The sequence below is a fragment of the Dipodomys merriami genome, unplaced genomic scaffold (genome assembly GCF_024711535.1).
Source record: "Dipodomys merriami isolate MVZ:Mamm:240054 unplaced genomic scaffold, mDipMer1.0.p SCAF_186, whole genome shotgun sequence".
Lineage (NCBI taxonomy): Eukaryota > Metazoa > Chordata > Mammalia > Rodentia > Heteromyidae > Dipodomys > Dipodomys merriami.
Genome location: NW_027203226.1, coordinates 456,445 through 480,581, shown reverse-complemented (window position 1 = coordinate 480,581; position 24,137 = coordinate 456,445). Strand labels below are relative to the sequence as shown.

The window sequence follows — 24,137 nt, the reverse complement described above, 5'->3', positions numbered from 1 at the left end:
CCAATCTGTACTTTTAACTACTTAGGAGGCTTGAGAACAGAAACCAGGTCAAATTTTAGGGGAGTTCCTTCTCAATCTATAGCTGGGTGCATTAGATCATTTCCACCATCCTGCATTATCTAGAGACTAACATTGGAAGGACTGCAAGATCCAGGAAGCTAGACAAGTTGGTGTACAACTCTGATGCAATTGATGATGGGAAACTTAAAAGGACAGATCAGGTGCATGTTTTTGTGGAAAGGGAACCCTTATCCTAAAATTAACCACTGACATAATGCCAGCCTAGCAAGAACAATACCCCAATTTGAAATCCTCACAATTTTCCAAAACCAAAATAAGTACATACATTAACATCCCAAAACTTAGTACAATCTGTTCTTTGCTCTAATCTCATCTTTATCTGATTATCATATGGACATGACAGAATAGTTTCTTCATTAAACTTATGATATATTTTAAAAGACCTAGAAAATTCTTTCTCACTTATTAAGTGCAAACGAATGGTATATTACCTCCTTTCTTACATATTTGACTGTCGCTAAAAATCCATTCAATGATTAGTATAGTAATATATTCTGATTTATTACTTTATTTGTAACAGTTGTTAAACATGTTGCTTTTCTGCTGAAGTATAAGTATTTAAATAGTCTTAACACAGGGTGCTATATGCTGAGTCCTGGGAAAGAGTGCTATGTGCTGAGTTTTTCAAAGCATGCCATGCACTGAGTCCTATACACGGAGTGCTATGGACTCCCTCCTTCAAAGGGTGTTGTGTGCTGAGTCATCCCAAAGGCTACTATATGCTAAGTCCTTCAAAGGACACATTGTGCTGAGTCTTTTACTTAGTGTGCTTTGTGCTGTTTTTTGAAGTATGCTGTGTGCTGAGTCATCCCAAAGTGTGCTATGTTCTGAGTCCTTGAGAGGTAGTTTTCCCCAACAATCTCTCTCAGTCTCTCAGTCTCTCAGTCTCTCTCTCTGTCTCTCTCTCTAACTGGGTCACTGTGCACGTTCTTGATATGTGGAGTGGAGAGGCTTGGAGAAGAGTTTCCTCTAGAGGTGGGGCTGAGGAGAGATTCGATCCCCTGAGCAAGCGCTAGGGTTGGCGGGGAGTGCAGAGCTGAGGTGAGGCTGCAATTCCTATGGCCTGGAAGCCTTAAGGCCCAGTCAGGGCTGATCTTTTGGGCAAGGGTAGGGGACGGAGCCAAGGGGAAGAGGGGACTGGGCAGAGGGGAGGAGGAGGCAGGGTCGGGGGCCTCAATGTGGAGTCAGCAGTGGCCAGGGTCTCCCAGGGGCAGATGTACATGTGCAGAGGATGTGAGGCGGCCTGCAAGAGGAGTAGAAGTAGAGAGAGAGAGCAGAGAAGAGCAAGGATAGGCATGAGGGTAAGTGGCTTCACATGCTCTGTTCGTGGATCAATAGAAAAATAGCCAAAACAAGAATAAAGGAAACAAATGTACAGCCAAGAAGAATATAGTTAGAATAAAGGTAGAGGCAATAAAGGTGCAGCCAAGTATAGAGGAAGCCTTGAACCAACACCCCTTCCTGCAAGCATGCTTCCATGAATCTTATGCTTTGTATGGCATGATCTCTCACGCAGATTCAGCAGGAGGTGTCATGGCATTTCTTCCTTTTTTATTTTTTAATTGAAGCTCATGAATGTCTTGGTGCACAGAAGAGATAAATCTAAAGATCATCCGGAAAATGACTGGAAATATAAGAATAAGAATTAGGAGAATTGATCTGACAATGGTAATTATAATTATTACATTAATCCAATCCAGAGGATTGAGAGCCTCCACGTTATGCTTAAATAATGCTGCCAAAGATTGTAAGTTTTTTACATCTAAATGAGCTTTACTAACTGCTATAATTTTATCCTGTAAAGCCTCCATAACATGAGAGATATCTTTATCTCTCCAGACTCCTAACAAATGATTTTTGGTGGCATTCCAATTAAAAGAAAAGCTGTATTTTACAACAGTAACACAGATATATTTCAAACTAGCATGACATTTAACTGAGAGTTGTGTTTTTAAATTTTTAACTTCCTGACCTATAGCCAGAACCACTTCCTCCGGAGGATTTATTTTCATTTCTAACTTTTTATCTATAATTTGTTGTTCTGCTAAGGCTAATGAAACATATTTGTTTTAATCAGTAACAAAATGAGCAGTGTTTACTTCATTTACTAAGGCTGCTGTAGCAATCGCTAAAGAGCTAATTATTGTTAATAAAGCACTTATTCCTAAAATCAAGGCCGCAACAAAGCGTTTTGGCTGCAACATAATATCCAGAATTTTCAGCATTTGTAAAGCAGAATTTTTAAACCAAGGGTCATTTTATAGATCTACATGTAACATTACATATGAAGGTCTTTTTAAAATAAAAATTACAGAATATGTTTTATCCAGAGAAGAAGTAAGAAAATTAGTGAAAATATAATCCTTACAACTAACATAATAAGATTTTCCTTGATTAATAATGATTAAATTATCTAGTTTTCTAGATAAAATTCCCATAGGATAATCTACACATGCTCTTACCCCAATTGCAGTACTTTTAGTTTCTTTGGGCTTTTTCAGTAAAATCATGTTTGTTGCTGCAAAAAGTCTAAACAAATACAGATGAATGCCCATTTTATTGTGAAAGGGAGAGTGACTCACCAAAACGGAAGCCACCCACGCTGGAGTGAGCCATCTTTTCAGGGGTTCCCCGTGCCTATCAGGAGCATAGCCATTAAACTTTCCTGAATTATGTTTTAAGTAGGCGGCATAATCATAATCGGGGTTAGCAATGGAAAAATCAAAAATACTATCTGGTGCCCCAAAGGGTTGTAAAAAGAGGCCTTTTGAAATCCACATTCTCACCATTTCGGTGAGGTAATTAATACATCCCCAAACTGATCTTTGTCATGATATTTTTGTAGGCAGTTACCTAAATGTATATTCCTCTTGGGAATGAAAAAGTATTCGTTATAAGTATGAAAGCCTAATGTCATCATGCCAATTTGCCACATCAATCTTTTTTTGAACTTTTTATCATTGGATTGATCAAGGGTATCAGTCAAAAAAGTTCTATAGTTTATAGGCCAACACCCGTGGAGATTTTCTCCTGATAGCGTTATGCAAATTGGAGTGGTATCTGTCATTCCTTCATAATTAATTGTTTGAGAAGTCATATGAGAATTAGAATAGTCCTCCAAACCCCCTAGCAGGTCACTATTATTTGTCATTACTTGTATTATATCCTCATCCCCCCACCCCATCCCACAGGATGTAGAAGAGGAGGATTAGGAACATATGTCCAGTATTGTTCTCCTGAAACAGACACTGCCTGCACAGCAATAATGGCAAGCATAGCAAGAAACCTATTTTCAACAGTGATAGTCTTTCCTGTAGAAACAACAATCTCCTCCGCAGAATGGGTGAGTTTCTTAATTTATTCCCAGGTTGGTGGTTGGGCTTCTTTTGTTGTCTTCGCCTGTTGAGGAGAAAGGGGAAGACTTTTGAGCTTTGGCATCGCTTTCTTCATTTGCATCTTCTGTTTTGTTTTTTTTTTTTCCTGGGTTTCTCTTATTTTTGTAGGGCACACAAATCGATTGCGATACCAGATGGGTGACGCGGCTCCTGTGGAAACACACATGTATACACTCTTCCCGAGGTGATTAATACATCAGGCCCTTTCCAGGTGCCTGTGAGCAAATCTTTCCTTTTAACTTTTGGCTGAACTTTAAATCCAATTTCGCTCCAATGTTTTTGCATAAGTGTAAGATTTTGTTGATTAGTATTAAGGTGATTAATTACAAATAAAGCATGATGGTTTATCTAGTTAATAAGTCAGCCATCATATTTCCAAATGAAAGAGGACCTGGTAAATTTGTATGACTCTTATGTGTTCAATAAATAATTTTTCTTTTCTAAGTTGAATTAATTTTTGTAACTGTTGTAACAAGTCTATAATTTTTAATTGTCCTGATAAAAGAGCTGTCTCTATGGCAGGAAATAAGTTAACCATATGCTTAGAGTCTGTGTAAATGTTATGTTGCTGGCAAAATATGGTTAAAGCTAAAATTACAGCAATAATTTCTGCCTGTTGCTCTGAAATGTCAGATCCCTTTTAATAATAGGGAATGGTCTGGAATGTATACCACCGAAGTTCCATTTGAGAACCCATCAGTAAAAACTGTTAGAGCTCCTTCGAAAAGTGTTGTTACCACTAATGGAAAAATGGTTTTTACCTCTTCCACAAATTTTAATGAAGGATGTTGAGGAACATGAAATTTTATTTGTCCTGTATAATTTAATAATGCTAATTTCCAATTCTCATCATTCTGTAATAATATTTTAATTGTTTTTTATTATAAGTTATAATTATATTATACATTTCTTTCTCAAGTAACTCTCAGGACCTACTCCTTGCCTTGCCAATGAGTTGGCTGCACAAATATACATAAGAAGCTATCATTCTTGTCTGACTGTGAGGCAAGTGAAGCCATTCCAGGACTCCATCTTGCCATAAACATCTTGTATAAGATGTCTTTAATATTATAATAGCCCAGTCTTTATTATAGTCCAATTGGACCACTTTTGCTTGTAACTTTTCTTCCACCAATGAAATTTTTCTAACATTATTGGAGTGAATTGTCTCTTAGATTTAGGATTAGAATCCCCTTTTAAGGCTTCAAACAATGGGTGTAATTCTCCTGTGGTAATTTTCAAGTAGGGTCTAACCCAATTTATGTTTCCTAGTAATTTTTGAAAATCATTTTATGTTTTTAATTTATCTAGCCTAATACTCATTTTTGTGACATGATGTATTATTTTTCCTAAATAGTTTAAAGGTTTATTATGTTGAATTTTATCTGGAAAATAAGCAAACCAAAGTTGGTTAATTGCTCAATGGTTAATTGTTAAAATTTGTTCTGTTAAATGTTTACTTTCAGCAGCTATTAAAATATCATCCATATAATGAATAATATAAGCATTAGAAAACTCTTCCCTAGTTTTTGTGAAGCTTTATCCACATATTTTTGACACAATGTAGGAGAATTTTTCATGCCTCGTGGCAAGACCTTCCACTGATATCTCTGCCAGGGTCTTTTCAAATTACATGAGGGCACATGAAATGCAAATCTTTGAAAATCATTAGGATCCAATTTTATTGTTTAAAAAATCCTGACAATAAATGATTATTATATACTGTCCTTTAGGAACAGCCACAGGAAATGGAAATCTTGGCTGAAGAGCCCCCATGTCATACATGGTGTTATTAATGGCTCTGAGGTCTTGTAACAACCTCCATTACCCAGATTTCTTTTTGATTACAAAAATTGGAGTATTCCAAGGGCTATTGGATTCCTCTAAATATCCTTTCTGTATTTGCTCATTTACCAATTATCCTACAGCCTGTATCTTCTCTTGAGTTAGGGACCACTGATCAACCCACACAGGCTGATCATTTTTCCATGATATTGCATCAGCAACTTCTCATCAGCGGCCCCTATGAAAAATTTTGTACAGTAAAGGAATCTGCAGTAACGAATTTTAGTTCAATGTTTTGCAAAATGTCTCTGCCCCATTATGTAAGGGCAAAGAAGATATAATATAAGGTTGAAAGTTTCCAAATCTATTTTCACAGTCCCACTTTAAAATTTTTGAAGTTTGAGCAACATTGTTAGCCATACCCAATCCCATTAATGTAGATTCAGTCTTCATAATTGGTCAGGATGAGGGCCAGTCTTTTCCTGAAATACATGTTGGGTCTGCCCCTGTGTCAAAGAGATCTTTAATAGGCTTTCTATCCACTTTTATAGTTTTCATGGGTCAATCCTTAGAAATAGATTGTACCCAGGCCACAGTTTCTGTGCAAATGAAACCTCCTGTACCTCGATCTTGTTTTAGGATTTGATTTGGAAGATGGACATAATTTAAAATTAAGATTAAGATTTGAGCTAATCTTTGATCCATAGGTATTTGCATATTTTTTAAAGACCTTACCGTTACGTTAATTTTCACTTGGTAATCTGCATCAACTACTCCGGGTAATACCTCAAAGTTTTGTTATAATTTGAGCTTCTACCAATTATCAAACCCACAGTTCCTTCAATTACAGAACCATAAACTTGAGTTTCTATTAGCTGAACAGCATGCATGATAGAGATGATGTAATCTCTTTTTGCTGCCAGATCTAACCCTGCACTTCCTGGAGTAGCTCTTGGTAAATCCCATACTGTAAATGGAGGAGACAAGGGATTTAATGGAACTGATCCTTTAGGGGATTTTTGTGTAAAAGTAGTTGTTTCGCCTCTTTCGTTTAAGGGGCAGAGGGAGCACCCCTCTTCTTGTTTTTTTGTCTCCTTTTCTTCTGCTGTTAGGAGAATTCTATCCTTATAATATTTTGATCTACACTCATTTTTCCAATGATTGCCGTTCTTTCATCGTGGACAAAGTCCAGGCGCTTTACCCTTTTTATTGTTACTAGGTTTATTTTGCTTTTGTTGAAAATCTTTACTCATGTGTTCTGACTGGCCACATGAGAAACAGACCCCATTTCTGGCCTGAGGTCGTGTCTTATGTAATTTTTGTTCATAAGCACTGAATGATTCTCCTTTCATTGCTGCAGCATATGCCATTCCTTGAGTGACTGCTGGTGAGGCATCTATGCATGCTTTAACATTATCTTGAAATGATCCCGTCAGTAATTGAAAAGTACTTAATACATAACTTTTCATACTTGTTACCTCCTCCCTCATTTTTCTCAAAGTTTTCGTTCTCCTCAATACCTCTCACAAGTTGATATGTACATTTCCCATATATTGTCTTGTGAGCATTGCTATTCCATTGGTTTGCCCTTTGTCTTTTTTCTCACCATTTTGTTTTTCCTCTTTCATTCCCTAATTAAGGTAAATGTATACACAAAATACAGGGTACCAAAATCAGGGGGATAAACCATAGGGAGAAAACCCAAAACAAAATAGAAATCATATACTACCTTAAAAACAGCAACCGCAAAAAGAAAAAATGCCTCTGTTTTCATATCTTGGAGTTCATTTTGCTCTGCTTCAGCTTATATTGTAATATATATGCATAACAAAGCCACTGGAAAAGAATCGTTGCATGGACACTATATCATGAAAACAACGATAACTGTTTCTGATGGTAAAGGTGGAATTTAGATTGGTGAATTCACAATTCTGATAAAGGAATTTCAAAAGAGTTTTACAATTATGACAGGTAAATTTTAATTCTTCAGGATTTTTAACAACTTAGCCTATTAAGAAAATTTAAAATTGCCTGGGAAAAGAGGCTTTCATGCAAAGAAATCCATGGAGACTTATTGGAGAGAGATCAATGTGGGTGAAGTTGTCTCATTAAACAAACAAACAAACAAACCAATAAACCTCAGAAAACTTGCTGGAAATCCTGTAGGTTCCCTTGAAAATGTCCTTACCCAGGAAATATATTTTCAGTTTGTGAAACAAGGTTGTAGTGGAATTTAAATTCAAAGTTCTTTAAAAAAAAAAGACATCAAAATTTGTGAATTGACCTTTACCAAACTGTAATTCTTTGAAAAATATATTTTGAGTCAAAATATTTAGAGAGAAAGTGTCCTGAACAATGAAAGAATGTATTGGGTTTACATTTTTCTGTTTGTAATTCTTTCCACAATGTCTTTGCACATAAAGCACTGAAACACAGAAAAAATATCTGATAGGATAATTCAAACCAATGATTTCACATTTCTATGTGGCTCACAAAAAATAATATCCTTATTAAGATGAGATAGTGAACACTTCTCTTATTACATAAGCCAAAAAATTTTGGGATCAGAAAAGAATTGAGGAAATGAAAAATGTAAGAAAACTCTTTTTAGAACCCGAGCTAAGCATATTGGCTTCAACAGTGGAGAGAGGCCAAAACTTTTTGATATAGATTCTCTTAATATTTTAGCTACCTAAAGTGATTTTACAGAGCCTATTTGCCTCACTACGATGAAGAACAGATTGAATGAAGACATGAAAATAAATTACACATCCGAATGAGGCAACTTAAAAGAATTTTGAATGAGAAACAATGAAGATGGAGCAATGGGGGAGGCCGTATAGTCCTTCAGATTCACTAAACATGAAGCCAAGAAGCTGTGATTCATTGGAAATCAGGGAAGAGCTAAGAGGAGGACATAGAAGTAGGACATAGAAGCATTGTGCTTTGTAACAGACACTGTCATCCAAGGTATGGATGATTTAACTCTATTCTCCTCGATACATCTTGTTGAACAAATGCAAGACCAAGAGAAAAATAATCAATTGAAACAATTTTGCAAAGAATGACTTCACTTTTCCTGATATTATATCTAAGGAGAGACTTAAGAGAAAGGATAACAAGTGGAGTATACTTTGGTTTCCTCTAAGCATCTTGTTCCCAAAATGTATCTTTGAGGTTAGAAACGATTGAACCCAAAAGTGGTGGAATACTTATTTTTGTTGGCAATTGAGACACAAAAAGACTTTCAAGGTTAAAAAAAAGAAAAAAAGGATAGTCAAATATTTGTGATCACAGCTTCTTGGACTGGTTTTTGGAGACAAAGTTTTACGAGTGTGTCCTCATTAACATAGAAGTTGGGTATTCATGACAACCAAATTCAAGAGGGAAGTTTAATGGACTCGCTAGGAAAGTAAAAAGAAAACCATTAGAAAACCCGAAAGTGGTGCTGTAGCTCAAGAGGTAGAGTGCTTGCCTTGGGCTGAAGAGCACAGGGACAGCACACAGGCCCAGAGTTCCAGCCCCATGACCAACAAAAACAAAAACAAAAAAATAAATCAAATTAGTAACAGAAACTAAGAAAACCTTGATCGTTCATCTTATATAATGGGTGGGAGAAGAAGGGTAACAAGAAATCTAAAGGGTTCTACATCTATGGCCAGGCAAATGTGTTAGTCATGTTCTTGGTGATAAGGCTTACAGGTGAAAATGATCGATTTAGGGGAAAAAACTCTCTGATAGTTCTAACGTTTATATTAAACAGATGCAAAGATTGATCTGTTTAGATATCATCAAAATAACCATGACCATGAATATGAAAAAGAATGATAAAATTGGGGGCATTATTAAAGAGAAGAAGAAAAGAAAAGTTATGACATAAGTGTAGTAATGTGAGCACCAGTGTGGACAAGATTGGAAGAAAGAGATAAGGAAACAAAAAAGTAATCGAAACAGATTTACAGAAGAAAAGAAAAGAAAGAATTTGCAGGAAGAAAAGGTCAAAACTGTTACAGAGACATTGAAGGAAATATGCTATTTGGATTTGAAAACTAAAAGGACATAGACAAGTTCAATAAGAACAGTGTTTGGTGAACTGCTAGAGATGTAATTCATATTGATGAAATTTTGAGATATGAATGTGAAGCCATAAAATTCTAGATCCATTAATTCAACAGATCCTTTTTATTTTAAATGTTGGGAACAAATGCTTTTATTCTGATCTTAGAAGAACTAATTAGCTCTAAGAAAATGTCTCTAAGAAGCCTTTCAATTCAAATATCACTGTTTGTCTCAAAATGCCTTAAATTCTACATCTTATAATGTTGGCATAGAGTTACACTGTGGAACTTTTATCCGCAGAGAGTGAGTACTACCCTATTGGTTAACATGGATAAAGTACCTTCATAAATAGACTGGGTGTTTGCAAACAAGAAGTGGTAGCTGAACAATGTTCTTAGCAGTTTGTACAGATGAAATGGAAATAGAGCAATCAAAAGGAACATGCAAATAAACAAAGGCACAAAATAGAATGTGCCAAGGAAATGCTGATGTACAATTTCAAATAATGCTCAGGTGTGAGGGTGTGTTCAAAGTACAGCATCAGACAATATACTTGTATACCCTGAGAAAAAACTGCATTAAACTCTTCTGGGATTATCATACAAGTAGAAACCTGTTACACTGACTATCTAATCAGTCACAACATCATCAATTTAGGGAGTATTTTCCAAGAGCATACTGAGAAAAAGAGGGCTCATCACAATTAGTGTTCAGGTTGAAGTAACGACAATCACATAATGTTTCATATAAGTTTTCAATTATTTTGGAGCATTAAAGTGTGAAAAAGCAAAGTAAATATTTTGCATGTATCTCAATTAAGTGGGATGAATTATATTGGTCTCTCTTTAACTTGGAAGTTATAGGTTTTGTTTTTTTTTATACTCTACGTTGGGACAATGATCTGCTTTCAGTTATTTTCTTCTCTTCCCCTTCTTTTGCCCTTCCACTTAAAGAGACATACTTGAGCTTGCATTTCTAAATCCTTCAAAATTATCCATACTTCTGTCAGCCTCCTATATCTTTCTCAAGGGAATATCTTCTTACTAAGATTTTTTTATCCCATATGATATTGGATATCTTCCTGCCTAATTCAGTGCAATATACACATTAGACTCATCCATATATCTCAACACTTGTACCACCATAAAATCCTATCCTACTTAGAAATCATGATTTTAGTATGTCTGGGGAGGTGACATATGTCATTTTTGAATGACCATAATTGATACTTACATGCAAGCATGTTTTAAACCAATATGCCTCTCAGTAGATGAATGAATTGGCATGTCCATTGTGGTGCTGTGGTCTGTGGCGGGGACGAGGAAGAAAAATGGTTGGCTACCCTCAGTTATTAATCCTGGGTCCCAGGGCTGGCCAGATGGAGAGTTTCCCTGCATAGGCTAAGCATTTTTATAGGAATTCCTTTATTGTCTATTTTTTATCTATACACTCTTGCCCAGTGCTTTCCTTTTTATATTTAGGGCAAATTTCTGATCCTCTCTTGTTAACATCAGTAGCCTTTTTACAGTTCTTCTTTATATGTCCCATTTGACCACATCCAAAACATTTTAGATTAGATGGTTTGTAAAGCATTCCAGGTAGTGGGCATAGTTTCAGCAAACAACTGCAAATGCCGGGATTCGGATGTAATGTCTTTACATGCCCTTAAATATGTATTTACATCCCCAGATTCTTTAATAGGCAATAGGGCTCGTTTACAGTCCTCATTAGCATTCTCATAAGCCAACATGCCTAGTAGTTGTTGCAGTGCAGCCTCTCCCACAACAGTATGTTCCAAGGTCAGTGTCAGTCGTGATAAAAATTCAACATAGGGTTTATTAGGTTTTTGAATTACTTTAGTCCAGGAGCTAAAATGCGCTCCTACCATCCGAACCTCCCCCCATGCCTCAATACCTATGTCTCATAACTGATCATGGATCTCTTCAGGAGAGTTCACTTGCATATGAGCATCTGCATATGTTTCTGTTCCACTCAACATAGGACAGGTTATGATCTGCAGGCGTGGATTATTGCTCTGTGCATTTTGTCTAATCCTTTCTGTATATAAGTCAGTAAACTACATTTGCCATTGTAGGTATTCTGGTTCCTTAAGCAAGGCTCTACAAATCATCTTCCAATCCTCGGGAGCAAAATTATCATGCAAGCCCATTAAGTAACTCCTTAATATAATGAGACTAAGGACCATAAGTCACTGATTGTTAAGTTTACCAATATCATCAACAGCAACACCCTCATATCTGGTTGGTTGAGCTATACCATTCATAGGAGGTGGTCAAATTACAGGATAAGAAAAAAAAGGCATTTCTTCATCAAACTCACTGAGCCTTCTGTTTTGTGAAGGAGTGATGCGGTAAAAATTGCTTCCGCAAGCTGAGGAGAGGAAGGCTGTTTTACTTTCACCTTCTCAGATTATCCTTTCATTCTGCTAATTTCTAACTCCATATGTAGTAATCTTGATAAAATCAATTCCATTTGCTCAGACATTCTATTTACGCTTTCAGTTTGTTCATTTTCAACTTTCTTTACTTCTTGTTTTTTCTCCTAATTGTGATGCAGCCTTATCTATTGCGTCCTTTACCTCCGAGTCCAATAGTAAACCTACAATAGAAGGCGCTGCCTCTTTCTTTAAGTCTGCTATTAATCTTTTCTCATTTAAAGCTTTAAAAAGGTTATGTAAAATAGCCCAAATGGACCAAAATCAAACAGGAATCCTTTCCCCTTCTCGAACATCTCTTTCTACAATACTTTCCTCATTTCCAATTATCAACATCTAATGCCCCATCAACGGGGAACCAAGGATTCCATTCCCTAACTACATTAATACACATTTCTATGTCAAAAGAAGAAATAGTTACACCATAAGCAGCAAGTAAATATTTTAGCATATGTAAGTACGGAGTAGACTTAACTTGTTCCATCACCCTGTAATTAAAAGTACTTACCTGAATATCCCTTCCTGTATTCAACACTGCAGGGTCCCTGTTCGTGTGCCAGTTGTCAACGTCTCAGGCATTGGGGTCCCTGGGTAAGTGTTGCAAAATCACCAGGACACAGGGGTTGCAGAGTGCAAACAGCAATTGCCACTGCATGCTGTGCTTTATTGTTAGTGGGTATTTAAAGACAAGCAAGTATTATCTTTGCCAAGATTTATTCAGGAGACATTCACACAAAGAATTTCAACAGATACAATTTTGCTTAAACTATGATATAAATCTTTGTATATTTTTATCTAAACTATTTTAGTGCAAGCTCAAACCATTTCCCCGTACTCTGGAAAATGCTTGACTAGCTGTTCATCTATGCGTAAGTAAGCAGAAGAGCTACTTCCTCAGCTTTGAGACATGATAGCTTTGAGATAGGGAGAGAGAACATGTTCCCTCTCTAGGCTGGTATGCCAAGAGCTTTCCACATACACAAACACAGTCCTCAGATAATCCTGAGGCCGGAGCCAGCATCATTCTGCCCCTCCAACACAGACCCTGAGTCTTCACAGAGATTGTTTACCAAGTCTTCTATTACTTTAAGCAAAAACAAAGCAAAGCAAAGCAAACAAAATAGACATTATTGTTAATTAAGCTGCTATTAAAGATTCTAGGCACAATTATACTGTTAAATGATGTTAGGAAATATGTTTTGTAGATACTGATCTCATATGTGTCACAAAAATATTCATGGATTCATAACTAGAAACTCTGAAGTGTAAGGTATATTAATTAGGTGAGTTTCATTAGGTAGCCAATGAAGAGAACACCACAGGGTTTTCAGTCAGGTAAAGAAGTTTATTTACTGAACTGCTGCCCATCCCATACATGGTCGAAATGCATGTAAAACAAAATGGGGCGATCTAACCTCTGGCAAGGATGAATCTATGTGAAGGACCAGATGAGGTGTGGCTGTTTGGGGGAAACTCTGGCCACACTGGATCTGGATGTGACTTCATGTTCTGGGACTCACCTCTGGCCAGATGGAAAGTGGGACCAGAGGCTGACCAGGTTGTGACTTAACAGGATGGGGAGGTGGCTGCCTCCAGGTGTGCCAGATACTAGGCAACACATAAAGGGTTGAAACTTAGCCAAGAATTGGCTGCATAGGGTCTGCATGACCTGGGGCAGACCTAACAACAAATACAGGTAGTACTTCTGACATATGACTCCTGACTCCAAACAATTCATTCTCAGTCATGTTCTTCCTTCCTTTCTTTCTTTCTCTTTCTTTCTTTCTTTCTTTCTTTCTTTCTTTCTTTCTTTCTTTCTTTCTTTCTTTCTTTCTTTCTTTCTCTCTCTCTTTCTTTCTCTCTTTCTTTCTCTCTTTCTTTCTCTCTTTCTTTCTCTCTTTCTTTCTCTCTTTCTTTCTTTCTTTCTTTCTTTCTTTCTTTCTTTCTTTCTTCCTTCCTTCCTTCCTTCCTTTCTTCCTTCCTTCCTTCCTGCCTTCCTGCCTTTCTTTTCTCCCTCCCCTCTCTCTTTTTTGTTTTATTGGTTGGTCGTAGGGTTTGATCTCTGGGCTTGGGCAATGTCCCTCAGCTCTTGAGCTCAAGTCGAGTGCTCTACCGCTTGAGCCACAGCGCCACTTCTGGTTTTTGAGTGGTTTTTTGAAGATAAGGGTTTCACGGACTTTCCTGCCCAGGCTGTCTTTGAACTGCAATCTTCAGATCTCAGCGTACTGAGTAGCTAGGATTACAGGTGTGATCCACCAGCGCCCAGCTCTTTCTCTCTCTATCTCTCCTCTCTTTCACTCACCCTCCCTCTCTCCCCTACCTCAACGTTCTCAACTCTCAAATAATGAACACTTGCTGAGTTGAACTCACAGGCTGGGAGAGAAGCTCAATTGGCATATGTGAAATTTATTTAATGTTTCCTTCTACTTCTACCACAGGTCACTGGAATTAAATAATGAACACTCAGCAGCATGGCTTCTCAAGCCGTTTGGAGGAGGAAAGCAAGCATGCTCACTTCATTCTGTGAGGTTCACCCTGGGAAGGTGGGGCAGACTCCTCCCTCCTCTTGCTAAATCTCAGCCCAGATTCTGCATCCATAGAGGTGACTGCCTCCAAGAGTCCCAGTTACTCAAGTGAAACAGTTACAAGGCAGAGACTTAGCTTCTTGTGGTGCTGAGATTAATGGCAGCATGATTCAACATGACCCACTAGTTTATTGAGATTGGGACTCCTTAAATTTTTGATTAGGCTATGTTCAAATTGTGATCTATTTATTTCTGATTGCTAACCATGATTATAGATGTGAACCAGCACATCAGACCATTCAAAGTTCTTTATGCCACATGGAAGACATGAAGTTTATTTTACCAAATGACATACAACTAGACAGACAGCAAAAGTAAGTCCTTAATTCTGGTCAAGATGTGTTGTTAATGTGAAACAAAATTACTTAGCAAAATATCTGACTACTGCGATTATACTTTCAAACTTACCCTACACTTTAATATCAAATCACTTATATTTAGCCAATGATTCCCTCAAATTACCTGTAATCATTTATGTCTGGCCTATCTTCTAGAAGTAGGGAGAACATGAGCTCACACAATTAACTAAAGTGGTAGAATTTGAGAGGATCAGAGTTCTGAATAGGTCTAGGAAGGAAAGTATCAGCCATATAAACCTACTAGGTAGGGATATTGGAATGCAATCCTGATCCCTGCTTTTTGGGCTGGGTGCAAAAATTGCTACTCTATGTGTAAAGTAACTTAAACTAGAAAGGAGTGGTGGAGTGACTCCAGTGGTGGAATACTTATCTAGCAAACAACATCAAAACTCAAATCAACTTCCTAAAGATAAAATAAGACAAGGAAAGAAAGAACAACTCATACTGAGCTTGTGTTCATTGTAAAGATTTACACTAAATCATTGTAGTTATAAATGCCATCATTTATTTCTAGGAGCACACACATTTTGTGTGAAGACTAAATGAAAAATTAACACCATATATATAAAGCTTTGGTAGAACACAGGTCTAGCTTACAATGGTGAACACTTAAGTTTGCATGTGCAGTGGTGTTGCAGGGTTGTTAAGGTTTATGGAAGTCCATCTTTTTGATGGACTTGACATGATGAAATTACCTAAACATACATAACCATACAGTTCACTGGACAGATACAGCTGATATATATATATATATATATATATATATATATATATATATTGCACACACATGTATGCATTTATATATTAAGTGACAGGTAAATAAAAATTAAAAAAATATAATGAATAAATTTAGTGAACAGATAACTTTTCCAAAGTATTACTTTACCTGAACCAGTTCATTTCATAAAGTCTACAATGCTATATCACACTTTCATGGCTGCTGATCCCCTTCAGATTTTTTATGAAATTGTTTTTTCTTTGTTTTACAAGTGAAAAGCCTGCCAATAAATATACTTTCATGACATTCCTTTCTTTAGAAAATATAAAGCACCTTGTGTGATCTGGCTCTTTATGTATCATCAATATAACTTTTTTATAATTTCAAGTACATATTGTCTAAGATCTCACTCATTCTCTTCCAATAGTACCTATGGGAAGGAGAAAATGAAGGATTATTCTGTTACTTTGGCAGTTTCTGTTATTAATAACTGCAATAAATATGAAAATGAAACTCTGAAATTACTTAGAGAGGTAACTTGAAAGTTAAATTTCTACACACTTATGTTACTCCCTCAACTAAAACACAGAACTTAAAATAAGTAACATTTTTAGCTGGGTGCCAGTGGCTCATGCCTGGAATCCTAGCTACTCAGCAGGTGAGATCTGAGGATAGTAATTCAAAGCTAGCCCTGGCAGGAAATCCATGACACTCTTACTTCAAATTAACCACCAGAAAACCAGAAGTAGCACTGTAGCTCAAGTGGTAACATGCTAGCCTTGATCTGAAGAGCCAGGGACAGCGCCCAGACCCAGAATTCAAGCCCCTTGACCAAGAAAATTAAAAAGGTAAAAAGGGGGAAAAATAATATTTTAACGCTAATGTGCATATATACACAAAATTTGTCTAGAAATAAAACTATAACAGCCCCTGGACTGGCAAAAAAAGAGATTAAAGTGAAATTGCCTTCAATAATTCATTTAGACAATCTAAACTGAGGGCAGGCTACTGGAACTCACATCACTAATTGAAGAGGTAGAATTTGAGAGGATCACAGATCAGAATCAGTGTGCAAGGAAAGTAATAAGAGTCTCATATCATCCTAAAGGTTCGCATGTTGGAATGCATTTGTGATCTCCGCTACTTGGCAGACAGAGGTGAGGAACTTAGCCTGTGTTCAGCCCTCAGCAAAATGGATAACCTATGAACAAAGTAAATAAATCAAAAAAGGATTATTCTAATGGTAGAATACTTGTTCAGCAAACAAAATATTTAAATTCATACTCATTTCCTAAAAGAGGAAAGAAAAGGGAAGAAAGAAAGAAAGAAAGAAAGAAAGAAAGAAAGAAAGAAAGAAAGAAAGAAAGAAAGAAAGAAAGAAAGAAAGAAAGAAAGAAAAGAAAAGAAAAGAAAAGAAAGATAGAGAGGAAGAAAGAAAGGGAGGAAGAAAGAAAGGGAGGAAGAATGAAAGGGAAAAGGAGAGGTATAAAGAAAAACCTCATCATGCGTTAGATGTTAACAATGACCCTAAATCATTTTAGCTATAAATGCCTTCATTTATTTCTGTGCAGAGACATTTTGTATCAAGCCTGAAAAAAACCATAGCATACCGCATACAAAACTTGGGTTAAATACAGGTCTGCCCTACACTGTTGGACCAATAGGAATGTATGTCTAGTGCTGTTGCAGGTATGTTAAGGTGTGTGGGAGTTTATCATCCTGATGATCTTGCAATGATGAAATTGACTAACTACACAATTACCTTGACAGATCCCTGCTGAGACCTATATTATGTCACAGGTTAAAAAGGAACAATATATACAATGAAATATATTGAACAACCAGGCATTGTGTCCAAAATTATTTTTACCTGATTAAGTGTATTTTTATATTCTATATCACATGTACAAGTTTCTCATTCCCTTCTGTCTCATTATGTTGTCTTTCCTTGGTTTTGTTTTGTTTTCAGAACCGTGGTATAGGAGGGCATTTCTTATATTTTTGTCTTCTAGTCTTCATAATGTCTTCAGTTCCTTTCATTAGAAAATTTAAACCACATTGGGTAGGGTCTTTTTCATGATTTTGTTATGATCTCAAATACGTTTTTATTTCTGGCATTCTACCTGTATAATCTCACTTCAATCTTTTCCAAAGGGCACTTTAGTGGAAGTAGGAAATTCAAAGGGGATTCTGGTAGAGAATTTCTGTTACTAAAAACTCTGGTACATAGTAAAGTAAATAAGTTCAAAATTATTCATTAGAGAGATGATTTGAAAGTCATCTTTTTACATCTTAATACTATTTCCTCAACCAAACCAGAGGATTTAAAATAACTTATATTTATAAGTTAATGGACACAAATGTGGATGAAAATTCTAGAAATAAAATGATCACTCATGAAACCTTACTGATACTACAAGGAATGCTTTCCAGTTAGAGGAATCATCTTCACACATTTTCACACAATGTGAATCTGCCTGTTAACAGAACCCCAAAATAGACTAAGGCATCTAATAGCTATCTAATTTTTGTTGTCTTTTGTCAATACTGCTTTCTTACCATATTGACTAGTATGAATTCTGTGACCATTATAAAATCACGTTTGTAATAAAAGTTCCTAAGTGGGAACTTCAAGGATGAGGTGGTGTGGGGTTTCTGGTGGAGCCCTGTCTGGTTCAAGGGAGGAGTTGGTATTGGCACAGCCTCTGTGGTAAAGCAGGGCGGGGCTTTGAGGGTGAAAGCCAGTCTGTGTAAGGCTTTGAGACAGCAGGGAGGGGACAGGAAAGACTAGACTTGTTAGGAGCAGGGTCTCTTGTGGAGTAGGTGGGACTTTAGGATGGGTTTCCAGTGGAAGAAGGCAAGGTCACTGGGGAAGAGGCTGTTTGGGGCAGAGCTTTGAAAAGGAAGAACAAGGCTACAGAGGAGGAGGTTACTTAGAGGAGGGGTTGTGGTGTAGCACTGTGAGCCCTGGTGGGATATGTAGGGTGAGGTTTCCCGTAAGGCAGGGAAGATAATGAAGGCAAGAGGCTGACAAAAGGTGGGGATTCTGTTGCAGGAATGCAGAGCTATGAGGGAGAGGCTTTTCAAGGTCTGTGAGCGGGCAGAGTGGTGCTAGAAAGAAGTGGACTAGTAAGGGGCGGGCCTTTGGGAAGTGTGTTAGGGTGGAGGTGGGGTTTCTGGCAGAGCAGGATGTAGTAACAATGTATGGAGGAATTTTTCAGGACCAGAGCTTTGTGAGAGCAGAGATAAGATCCAGTGGACTAGACTAGTTAGGACAGGGTTTCTGGTGTAGCCAGTTACCACTTCGAAAAGAGCAGTAAGTTTGGGTGGGGATTTCAGTGTTGCAACGCAGGACATTAGACTTGGACAGGGTTTCCAGTGGGGCAAGGCAACCTTCAAAAAGGGATTATGAAGGGACAGGTATTTACAGTTGAACCTGGCAAGGCTTCCAGAGGGAGGCCAACAGATGCAGTAGTTTGCAGTGGAGCAATGTGGGTGTCGAGAGATGGGATAGTGTGGTGGGGGTTTTCTAGAGCAGGTCAGGGCTTGGAGCCATGGGGTTAATTGGAAGAGGGACTTTGAGAAGGAGTGAAAGGTCTACAAAGGTGTAGAGTAATTATGGGCATGGTTGAGTAGGGTGTGGCTCTGTGGGTGGAGCCAATAAGGGGAGGATTCATCACGGGAACAATTAAGCCATTGAGAGAGTAGATATGGGAGGTAGAGAGGCCAATGGTGGAGCAGGGCTGGCTTTCCAAGCAGGAGATGGGCTGTGTGAGAAGCTTCTGGTCAACTAAGGCGGGGCTACAAGGGCAGTTATAGAGAAGTGGAGGGTTTTTGGTGTAGCATGAAGGGAATTGTGGGAAGAGGTAGGTTCATGGCTGGGCTTGAAAAGTTCGGCTACTTAGACTAGTTATGGATCGAGTTTCTGATGAAACCAGGAGGGTTCGAGGGAGAAGTTTGGTTGGGAGTGGGGTATGAAATGGACGGGAGGATCTTGGAAGTAATAGAATATGGGAGCAATGGGACTCTGAGGGAATAGAGTAGTTAGGGACAGGGTATCTGGTGGATGAAGTTAGGATTAGAGGGAGGAGCCCAATGTAGGCGGAGTTCTTGTTACAGCAAGGTGGATCTTAGGAGGAGATATGGATGTGGCTTGGTTTCTGGTGGTGCAGAGCACGGATTCCAGGAAAGGGTGGAGTGGAAGAAGGATTTCCCTGTAGCAGAGGAGGACTTTCAGGAAGGATTCTGGTTGCAGTCATGCCTTTGAAAGTTTATAGAAGGACTACCAGGGGGTAGGTTAGTTAAGGTTTGGCTTTTTAAGGACCAGGCTGACTGGAATTAGGTTTCCAGTGGATCCAGTCAAGTTTTATGGGAAGGGGAGATAGGAAAGGGACAAGACTTAGTGAAGAGTGGGGCTACAGAAAAATAAACAATTATCTAATAGGAACACCATTTTCAGTCAGTGTAGAATTATATTACTTTTATGTATGCGAGAGATATTGGAGAAAGTAAGCAAGTAATAATTCCTTCCTATTGAATTTTTTTTAAATTCCTGTTGAGTGAAAATAAAACCACAGGTCACATCAGGCTCAGAGGCCCACAGTAGACTAAGAATATGAAGCACTGGACTTTATTCCCCAGCACAACCTTTAAGGACTACAAAAAAATTTAAAATATCTCACTTGGTCATAATGGACACTCTATTATCTTAAAATTGTGAATGAATAGAACTTTTACTCTGACCGTTTTAGAAATCCTAAAACTAAGTAAGTGATAATGTTTTAACTTTATATAATATGGGAAGTATATTAAAATAATTAGGAAAATATAAAATTGTACACAGAATATTTGTTGCCCAGCATCAATTTTAATCTAAAAGAATTTAAAACCAGAAAATTGCCATATAGTGAGATTGCAGCATGGTTTCTTTTCATTCATCAAAATGGTGACTTAAGGAATGTGTCTTCATCATTGGATGCATCGATATTAAAACATATTTAAAAATGTGAAGCACTATACAGACCCTGAAGAAACTCAGAGGGATCTGTGCAATGAGGTTGGAATAAAATTAATGAATAGTTACAGTAAGAATTGATCTTCACTAGGCACATAAATATTTTCCAGAAGAAAAGACTACATTGAAAAATAAACAAAACAGTGAAAAGGAAGCAGGCAGGCAGACCTTGAAATACACATTATCCATTGAAGAATATCTATTGAAGCATGATTGCAATAATCTTTTACCTAAGTTACAGTACTGATCTATGTTCTTCCCTAATGCCAAATAACAAAGCCATGAAAATGCAGTAATAATTTTCAAGACATTAGACTTTACAGAAGGAATTCAATGAATGTATTTCTAGAAAGTAAAGATAGATGTCTGAGATAAACAGTAAAGCAAATATCCCCAATTCTTAGCCCTTCGAGGTCAGAGGGGTACAAGCCGAAGCACAAGGAGAATGGACAGAAGTACAGTAATGCATACCAGTAGTTCCCAAGATGCAATGATGAATATAAGAGGGGAAAAAATCAACATGACCATCACAGGACTTAGCACTGGAGAATAGAGAAAAGAACAGTGAAAATCCATGGAGAATCACAAAGAATGACCTTGCATATTTGACAGAAGTGTGCATTGCATGGCATTGAGGTCTAAAATATGTGTAGGTATTATAGGAAACTATTTGTGCTCATATGGTGCCTCAAGTAGTGATAAACTTATGATTTACAGGACACTGAGTAATAATAAAGGTCCTGCTTCAGTAGTGTAGAGTTAAACCTTGATAAATTCTGTTTTTAAATACCTAACACCCTATCAAACCAAGACAAGAAGATTCAAATTATATATAAGTGACTTGACTGCAACAATAGAGTTCAAAAAATCAAATCACATAATATGGATGCAAAAGGATTACATTATTAAGGTAATCTTTAAACAACACACAATTTTATGTGAATAGTCCTGATTATAAATGATTTGTTTTCCATACAGATTTTGGATGCACAAAAACAAAACAAAACAAAACGAAGAAATGACACTTGTCAATAGAGCTAGATGCCAGTATCTCATCTCATGAGGCTGAGATTGTAAGACCATGGTTCACAGATGGATGGGGTAGCAATCCACGAGAAATTTATGTTCAATTGTTCAATCAAACACATAGTGAAACCTTGGTTAAAATAGTACAGATTCAGTCAGTCATGAGTGAAAAAAAACAAGCAAGATTTTGAGGCTCTGAGTCAGTTTCATTACTGCACACACGCGTGCACACACACACACACACACACACACACACACACACACACACACAGCGAATATTAAGAGTGTAAAAAATGAACCTATCTGCCAGGACTATCCTAAGCATATATTAATTAATAAAAATGAGGGAAACCATAGAGCCTATGTTTCTTTGAGTCTGGCTTCCTTCACACAATGATTTTTTTTTCCAAGTCTTTCCATTTTCTTAAGAAAGGGGCTATGTCATTCTTTCTCACAGAAGCATGAAATTCCATTGTGTATATATTCCACATTTTCCTGATCCATTCATCTACTGAGGGGCATTTGGACTGGTTCCATGTCTTAGATATGGTAATAATGGTGCCAAAAACATACTTGTGCTGGTAGTTTTAGTTTTTTATTTTTTGGAGTCCGGTCGTCTGTCTTGAACTATGGACATGGACGCTGTCCTTCAGCTCTTCAGCTCAAGTTTAGCACTCTACCACTTGAGCCACAGCGCCACTTCCAGGTTTTTTTCTTTTTGCTTATGTGGTATTGAAGAATTGAACCCAGGGACTCTTGCATGCAAACACTAACACTGAGCCACCTTCCCAGCCTGAGAGAAGATATTTTAACTTATTTTCTACATGTAAATTAATATTAAGCAAAGCTAATTAAAATAATTACTTATTTACTCTTCAGAGGATGAGTATATTACACTTGGATATCTTTGAGGAAAAGACTTTAGACTCATTACAACTGATGCCTTGCATTGAAATTACAGGCTAAACTTTCTTCTTCATTAAACAAAAGCTTCAGTTCTTTCGTATTAGAATTATAAAATCATAATACCTGAATGTTGATTTGTTTTCCTTTGCTATTTTCAATTCTATTTTTCATCCATTAGCTATCTAGAGATAATTTCGACAAATGCCCATGAATGGGATTGCTGGCTCTAGAGCTATGTACATTTGACCATACAAAATGATGCTAATTGAAATGGACTCCAAGACATGGAAACAACAATTACTTTTTTTTTCAGATATCAACCTTGATGTCGGTAAAGAAGTGTAACTAGATGTTATTTTATTTCATTTGTTTTTGATTTATCTCTGGACATCTCTGTCTTGATTCTGGTACCTTCCATCTTGTATATACATTATCTGATTTGGAGAAGGAAAGGGAAATAACATAATGATGAAAGAAGTGACCCATTGCAACAATGATATTCACAAGATAATATACCGGCAATGAACTTTACAACTTTGGGGTGGGGGGTATGGTTGAGGGTGGGAAAGGATAGGAGAACAACAATGGAGTGGGTAACAATACTCATCAAGGAATGTACCTTACTCATGTAACTGTAACCACTCTGTACAGTACCTTTAAATAAAATAAAATTTAAAAAAGTGACCCTACCCTAGAAAAAAATATCCCTTTCAAAATAACCCATCTGTAATAGTACTTGTGAGGGATTCTAGAGTCAAACTGTTATACCTGGAAAGGGATATATTGGGAAGCCATCTCAAACAGCAATCAAAAGGCTGAGAGCTGTGCTGTGGAAAGGTCAAACAGTTAAGGGAAGACAGGGGTATGGGTTATTACCTCAAAAGTATTTAAGTTAGAGCTGTTGGACACTAAAAGTTTAAGACTTTGGAAACAAGATGGATGTCTGTGCTATGGTTGTAATGATTATTGCTCCATTCTGCTAATTAAAAATAAGGGATTCAATTATCACTATGTATACAAACAATACCTCAGTTAATAGTTGTAACCACAAACTAGATTGATGCCTCAGTTTGTGGACATACCTGTAGCCACTCATTACCCCACCCCTATAGTAGAATGAATATAAAGCATTTTAAACAGGATTTGGGGATCCAGAAGCTGGCAATGAGGCTTTGGGTCCTCTGGTGTCTTCTTTCCTATTACTTCCTGTGATTTCTCAGTTCTTTGGCCAGGTATCCCATCATCTTTGCTGTTTCATGGTTGTGGTGAATGACAGTACTGATATTCGGAACACCTCAAAACAAACTATGGAAAACACTTCCTCAGAGAAGATTCACAAATGTATAGGAGCACCTGGAAAGAAACCAAACATCAGCAGTCATTCTGTGATCCTCTAACAAGAAAGTGTAATTCAGGTGTATCTTTGCTTCGGATATATATAAGAGATGGACAATTGTCCCTTTTGTACATTTGGTATTTGGTATTGCATAAATTTTCAGAAACACATATACATTGTGAAATAATGTTATTTATTTCATAGGTCACAAACCTTGTCACTGGAGTGATGACCCAAATGTCTTATCTCAGTTGCCTGATTCAGACTTAGATGAGTTTGAATTGCATAATTGTGAACATTTTTCCATGAAACTTTACAACACAGAATGAAGTTTGAAGGTCAGGTCACTCCATACCTCTAAAGATTTTACATATATTACAGTAATACACACCTAAACTGCTCAGCACTCACAACACAT

At 37.2% G+C, this 24,137-nt stretch overlaps 1 long non-coding RNA gene across 1 annotated transcript in view; it reads right to left on the bottom strand.

Annotated features, from left to right (window-relative positions):
* Window positions 1–22,753: 22,753 nt before the first annotated feature.
* Window positions 22,754–24,137, bottom strand: part of LOC138830204 (uncharacterized) — a 51,317-nt gene continuing 49,933 nt past the window's right edge. Inside the window, exons 2-3 of the long non-coding RNA XR_011372919.1 lie at window positions 23,466–23,736; window positions 22,754–22,817 (exon numbers count right to left, since the gene is read on the bottom strand). This is a non-coding gene — a long non-coding RNA (uncharacterized lncRNA). The remainder of the gene's footprint in view (window positions 22,818–23,465; window positions 23,737–24,137) is intronic.